At 41.3% G+C, this 7,545-nt stretch overlaps 1 non-coding gene across 1 annotated transcript; it reads right to left on the reverse strand.

Annotated features, from left to right (window-relative positions):
• Window positions 1–4,707: 4,707 nt before the first annotated feature.
• On the reverse strand, window positions 4,708–4,814 carry LOC136321630 (U6 spliceosomal RNA). The gene has a single exon (XR_010728776.1). It is a non-coding gene; the product is annotated as a U6 spliceosomal RNA (small nuclear RNA).
• Between the last annotated feature and the right edge of the window lie 2,731 nt (window positions 4,815–7,545).

A 7,545-nucleotide genomic window follows, 5' to 3' on the forward strand; every position in this document is an offset into this window, starting at 1 on the left:
CCAGGAATCATCTTGCTTTTTACTCCACTTTTCCCACCTCAGCCAGAGGTGACTCCTCTCCAGGCACTGGGCGCTCAGCCTCTGATACACCTTTAGGGCAGGAAGTACACAAGGAGCCCACAGCTTTTGTTCCTTATTCTTAAACTCTTAACGTCTTATTATTGCTGCCCCAAACATATTGCTAACATTCCTGGCCAGAGCTACCAGACTTGTGTTGCTTTATCTCTCTTTTAGTCCCTGAATCTCCTATTCTCCAGTTTGTAGCTGAGACCTTGGGCAAATAATGTCACTTTCTTGAGCCTCAGTTTTCTCATCTGTAGGAAATGGGTTGATAATATCTACCTTGCGAGGATTAGTTGTGATGATTATATCAATTAATATCTTACAGGAAAACATTTGGCAAATCATAGCTACTTGATTCATTTGAGTTTTCATCTCTTTTTATTCTGGCCTTAGAAACAGCAATCTTTTACACAGCAGAGATCAGTAATCTTTGAAACCTAGTCTGCCCATACACCTGAGCCCCTTTCTCATTTCTGCCCCCATACCATGTGTCCTCCCTCTACAAGACCTCTAGTCCCAGACCCTCAATCCTTTTGAGGCTACTGGTTTTGGAGCCTGCTCCCTCTTTCTGTTATACCCTATACTGCTTCCCTGTGTCTTCTAGGCTGACCTCCATGCTAGTACCACTATGCCTTTCTTGCTGCCATAGCCAGGTGCTGAATAAAATAATACCTGTTTTGCATACCTCAGGGATTACTGTAAGAATCAAAGGGGTTGAATTATACAATAAAAGTACTTTGTAAAAGTGCATCCACATGCATTATGATAATGATTATTATCACTCCTGCGCTAGCTTCAGATGACTAACAATATCACCAGAGCCCGGACCTTCTCAGCAGTCTTATCTCTCTTGGACTTCTCCATACTGGCTGAGCAGTCTGACGGGTTAAGCAATGGAAGAACTTGCTGGTAGGCAGCAGTGTTGGGGGTGGAGAACGCCTGAGTAATGAATTAACTTCTTTAGGGTCCCAGTGGGAAATCGGGTACCCTGGAAAGTGTTAATTTACCTCACTTGAATGAATGCTTTAGACCCAGCAAGCATTTCATTTACCCAGGCAGCCCATTGTGATGATGACATTAAATAATCATTATCATTACATGGCAATCCTGTCAACTTGGGGATTTAGAAAGTGTTTCTCTAGTCACGTACATATAAGCAACCAAGATGCGCAGAATATTCATCCAGAAGAAAGTATCTGTGAAGACAGCATTTGTTTGTAATTGTCAGCATTTGGCAACGGCAGGAAATGAAAGAATGAAATGAACCACAGCTTTGGATTCCTTCCAGTGTTTTTTCCAATTCCAAATCTTCAAGACTAGGGAGGGAAGCCTTCCTGTCATGGACAGTGAGCTCTAGGGAGGGGAGTAGGAGCCTGCAACTCCCACACCCCCTCATCTAGGAAGCCATTTCAAAGGGAGCTGCCTCCAGGGAACAGCAATAGCCCATTGGCCAATATTTATTTATAGTCTTATACCCTGTAAACTTGTCTTCTTTTTAAAAATTAAGAGCAAAAAGTATTTTGGTTCTTGTTTGTTTGCACCACCTCCAGGCACTCATATCTGTTTTCTTTATTTCTGGGCTGGTTGCTCAACATCTTTGGTCCTGATGGGACTGGTTTCATTCCTTGGCCCTTCCTTATTATTAATGTTCTTATTATTGGTTAGTTCTTCTGTGTTTGCAGTGTCCTTGACAATCTTTTCTTTATTAGCTGTTCTTTACAACAGTGCTGTAAGGTGGATCAGGCTTACTGAATATTTATCCAACAAATTGTCCAACATTTTCTTTTGTTGGCTTTTGTTAGGATTTATTACAACCATTTTTTTTTTCTTTCTGAGTCGCCTTTCTGCAAGAACCTTATTTCATGCTTGTTCTTGGGGGGCTGCCTGAGCCATGGGGTTGTGTCATCTGCTTTCAATTTGTGTCTAGATTCTTCCTCCTCTGCCTGGCTTTCTTACCCTCTTCAAAATTATTGTTGCCTCTCCTATTCATGCAAATGGTGCTTAAGTAATCTAAAGTAGGCTTGAGTAGAGAGCTTGATATATATTTTTTTAACACTTAGGCACATTTCTAAGTGGCCACTCACTATCAGTTCTTTAGCACATGATTTGTTACCAAATAATTAGTCATTACAGGCAGTCCCTGGGTTATGAATGACATAGGTCCTATAGGTTTGTTCTTAAGTTGAATTTGTATGTAATAGGTTCATTTACCTATTAAATGCAACTTAGATGTTTGTCTTAACAGAGTCCTCATTTTTACGTTTCTGTGCATATAAATACTTAAACATTTTAAAATACAACTTTGAACAAGCGTGGATGATACGGAAGGTGATGGACTTGTTGGAGAGAATGGGACTGGTGTTAGAGAGTCAGGGTTTGATTCTGCTGCTGGAGTCAGTTTCTTGAAGTAGGTATCAAGGGAGGTTTGTACAGAGCTTTTTTTTTCTTGTAAATGGCCCTATAGCATCTGAGGACTTCGGCAACTGTACGGTAACCTTTGGTGAACCTCTCTGTATCAGGACCTTGCTTATCTAACTGCCATTCCTGCTTCAGTGAGACAAAAATATCAGCTAACTCTTTTGTAGAAAATTATTTTGGTTCTGGAGTGTCTAGGTCCCTGTTTTATTCCCTAAATACTATCATTTGCTGCTCTAGTTCATAAGGTCTTCTTTGGTTAGTTCCTTGCCATGGGAGTCAGTAACTATGATACCATTTGCACTGATGTCCAACTGCAGTTGAATACCAATAGCCCTTATGGCATTCTGTTCGTAAGTATAAATTGTATGTAAATTGCATGTTTGTCACTCGGAGACTTACCATACTAATATTTTATGGTGGTCATTGCTGTGGTTGTGTGTCAATTTGCTCTATGGTGAATCACTGGATTGTCATGCTATGAAGGAGATGTTTCAGGAATGGCTGGGGATCTGTCCTTAACAAAAAAAGGACATCAATTCTGATCAACCAAGAAATGACCAAGTCTTCCAAGACCCATCATTATCACTTCTGCTGCCATCTCTTCTACCATAAGAGCTGCCATACCCAGTCTTGCACCACCATCAAAAATATTTCATTATGTTTCTATCCATACACATATAGCAAGATATTCTGATGACTAGGGATTTATAAGTGGACAGATTGCCCCTGAATTTCATTTTAAGTTTTGAATACATAATATGTGTAGGTAGAGCACAGAGCACATTCCTAGCAGCTGTGGCTGATGCAATGCTATGAGAATACTCTAGCACCTGAAACCCTCCTAGGCACACCCAGTAAGGAGCTTGTCCACTGTAAGGAAGTAACTCAGCGCCAACCAGGCAGCTCCCTGACCTTTTCAGTCATTGGCTGTGAGGAACACGCTGTAACACCCTATAGGCTGAACCTGTGTATATAAGCTAGCTTACTTCCTGAATAAATCGGATCTGTGTCACTGAACCTGGTCCCCGGAGTCGGGTCTCTGCATCTCCGTTGTCCTCACCCCCGGTGGGCCTTGTCCACATTTTGGTGCCTGAACAGGGACCCAACCCGCATCCAAGGGATGGGTGAGCGACCCTCTGCAATAGGAAACCTTCTCCCTCACTCCCGAGCCCCGCAAGCTCGAGCCCTCTATGCCCTATTGCAGAGTAGGTGGATTAAAGTTAGTGAAAAGGATCTTTGTACCTACTGGGAGATCCTCTCAGGTTTCAACCCTTGGCTAAGGGACATGCCTCTTTGAGACCCCGATACTTGGGCCCGAGCTCTCTGGTGCATCCGTTCAGCGAAAGTACCTGAAGGGCAAACCTTCCCTCTTGGTCTCACTCCTGCCCTACTAGCCATCTCCCGCCAAGGACCCTCCCCCTATTCCAAAAATATTACAGGCTACCCCTCTCCCTGAGGAGCCCCTACTCCCCTATTCACCCCCCTCCACTGAGGAGGAAAGTGGCTTAGCCTCTGAGTTTAACACACTCGTGGCTGAGTGTGCAAAAAGGAAACCAACCGAATTGCTAGCTGTGCCATCGGCTCCGCAAGCCGAAGAAGCAGAAGTTGCCACTCCCAAACCCCTTTACCGTTGGTACGCTGGAAGGACCACAAATATGTCTGTTATCCTTTTTCTATCACTATACCTTTATATTTCTCTATTACACTTACATCACGTTATTGTTGGCTTGTCTTAGACTCTGGATTTCTTGAGGGCAGAGACCATTTCTTATTCTTTGTCCACCAAGTACTGTGTTAGGCACCAGGAAAACCTGTTAGGAGGTTAATAGTTGTTGAAGGTTAATAGTTGTTGAATGTATGTTAAAATGCTTTGATAAAATGAGAAATTGCTTTTGTAAACTATAAAGTGTTTTATAAACTAGCAAGGACTGTTCAAATAGAACTTCTTTTTATTATAATTGCATTACTTTGTCAATACAGCAATGAAGAATAAATTTGAATCCTAAAAAAATGGACAAGAAATTCTTGCCCACTTTATAGAACAAGAATGATGGCAATTCGACTGAATTTTCAAAAGATTAAAAAGATCAGTCATATTATTATTATGATTATTTTCTTCTTTTCTGATTCCATGTTTTCGGCACAGAGTCATTCACATGAAGAGCAACCCTGTTTCCTAAGCTGGGGTTTAGTATCGGCTCACCACTCAACTGCACTAGCCAACAGAAAAATATGGAACATTTCCTGAATTTGTGAGTCACCCTTGTGCAGGGGCCCTGCTCATCTCCTCTGTATTATTCCAGTTTTAGTTTCTGTGCTGCCAAGGTGAGCACCAATCATATTATTTTGACTGGTTTCTGATATTGGGTCTTGTTGGTTACCTGTGTCAATTGAGAGAGCCCAGGATTGCATGGAAAGTTAACCTCGGAATGTGTTTAAAATCCATTTAAAAAAATACTCTGCTGCACAGGTATGTATTTTAGAAAATGTTCTTTTTTTTTTTTTTTTTAAATTTTTATTTTATTTATTCATTTTAGAGAGGAGACAGAGAGGGAGAGAGAGAGACAGAGAGAGACAGAGAAAGAGAGGAGAGAGAGACAGGGCAGAGGAGCTGGAAGCATCAACTCCCATATGTGCCTTGACCAGGCAAGCCCAGGGTTTTGAACCAGTGACCTCAGCATTTCCAGGTCAATGCTTTATCCACTGTGCCACCACAAGTCAGGCAGAAAATGTTCTAAGTAAAGTTGTACTTACATGGGTTCTAGGTGTAGGTGGTTCTGGAAAGCTATGAGTTATTCTGTGCTGTACCAGATTTAATCCAAAGCAATCAGTGTTGTTAGCAGTTTGAAAATGAGTCAGTGTTCCAACCCCTCCCCCGACCCCCGCCATGGAACTTATCTTAGAGGTGCCAAGAGGGGAGAAAAGTGGTTCTTCCATCTGCAAGCTCATGGCATACTTCTTTTTTCTTTCCTATTTAATTAATTAATTAATTATTTATTTTATTGTGTTGAGAGGGGAACAGGAAGAGAGAGAGAGAGAGAGAGTGAGAAGCATCAGCTCATAGTTGCTTTCACTTTAGTTGTGCATTGAGCTTCTCGTACATGCCTTGACTAGGGTTGAGCCAGTGTCCCCTTGTACAAGCCAATGACCTTGGGCTTTTCACACCAGCTACTTTTGGGCTCAAGCTGGAGAGCTTTGTGATTGTGCAGACGATGCCCTTGATTCTCTTGTTTGAGCCAGTGACCCCGTGCTGATGAGCTGTGCTCAGAGCTGTTGACTTCAGGGCATTGAACCAGCAACTCTAGCATTTGCTGCTTTATCTACTATACCACCAGTGGCCCAGCACTTCTTCTTAAAATAAAAAAAAAAGACCTCTTGGTTATTTCTGCAAACAAACATTACAACTAGTGATTAAGAAGTAAGTTCTACTTTTGAGTCTGGCACATTTTAAGTACTTAATAAATATGGGCTGAGTGAATAAATGAATGAATTTAGCCTCCTTATCCTAGCTATCCAGAGTGTTTAACATTTGCATGTAAAAAAGGCCCAGGAATGACTTTACTGGCTTTTACTTGAGGGGAACCTGGGGTCAGTCAGCAATAAGGGAAGAACTCAGTTTGGGCAATTATAGGAAGCAGCTTTTGATAAAAGCTCAGTTCTATCATCAATATTCCTTCAATTCTCTCTGCAGCCCTGGCAAACTCTTTGAAAAGCAAATGTGCTATAGGCAGAAGCTGAGTCAGAAAGTCAGAATGCGAGTCCTACCCTCAGGTGGGCAGCAGGACATCCCAAATCCACCCCTTGGGAGATTTTGGGGATGGATTTTCAAAAGGCTGGCAGCACTTTTTTTTTTTTTTAAAGCAAAGGATAGAGAGAAACAGACAGACAGGAGAGAGAAGAGAAGCATCAATTTGTAGTTGTAGCACTTTTGTTGTTCATTGATTGCTTTTTCATATGTGTCTTGACTAGGGGGCTACAGCCGAGCTAGTGAGCCCTTGCTCAAGCCAGTGACCATGGGCTTATGTCAGCGACCATGGGGTCATATTAGTGATTGCACACTCAAACTGGTGACCCAGTACTTAAGCTGGTGAGCCTTCACTTAAGCTGGTGACCACAGGATATTGAACCTGGGTCCTCAGTGTCCTAGATTAATGCTCTATCAACTGTGCCACTGCTGGGTCAGGCTTAACAACACTTTTCTTTTTATTTTAAATTTATTTATTTTTATTCAGACAATTAAACTTAACAGGTTGACATTGGTCAACTAGAGTACATAGATTTTGGACAAATATCTCCACATCATTTGGAAAGTTGATTATGTTGTATACCCATCACCCAAAGTCAAATCATCCTCTGTCACCTTATACTTGTCCCTCCTTATGTACCTCCCTCTCCCTCTTCCCCCTCTTCCTGGTAACCACTACACTCTTATCTATGTCCATAAGTCTCAATTTTGTGTCCCACTTATGTATGGAATCATACAATTCTTAGTTTTTTTTCTGATTTACTTATTTCATTCAGTATAATGTTATCAAGGTCCATCCATATTGTTGTAAATGATCCTATGTCATAATTTCTTGTGGCTGAGTAGTATTCCATAGTGTATATGTACCACATCTTCTTTATCCAATCCTCTATTGAAGGGCTTTTCAGTTGTTTCCATGTCTTGGCCATTGTGAACAATGCTGTGATGAATGTGGGGGTGCATATGTTTTTATGCACCAATGTTTTTGAGTTTTGGGGGTAAATTCCTAGTAGAGAGATTGCTGGGTCATATGGTAGTTCTAGTCTTAATTTTTTGAGGAACCACCATACTTTCTTCCATAATGGTTATACTACTTTACATTCCCACCAACAGTGAATGAGGTTCCTTTTTCTCCACAGCCTCTCCTACATTTGTTGTTAATAGCTAATCTAACAGGTATGAGGTGAAATCTCATTGTAGTTTTAATTTGCATTTCTCTAATAGCTAGTGAAGATAAGTATCTTTTCATATATCTATTGGCCATTTGTATTTTTTCCTGGGAGAAGTGTCTGTTCATGTCCTCTTTCTATTTTTTTATT

The sequence above is a fragment of the Saccopteryx bilineata genome, chromosome 1 (genome assembly GCF_036850765.1).
Source record: "Saccopteryx bilineata isolate mSacBil1 chromosome 1, mSacBil1_pri_phased_curated, whole genome shotgun sequence".
Lineage (NCBI taxonomy): Eukaryota > Metazoa > Chordata > Mammalia > Chiroptera > Emballonuridae > Saccopteryx > Saccopteryx bilineata.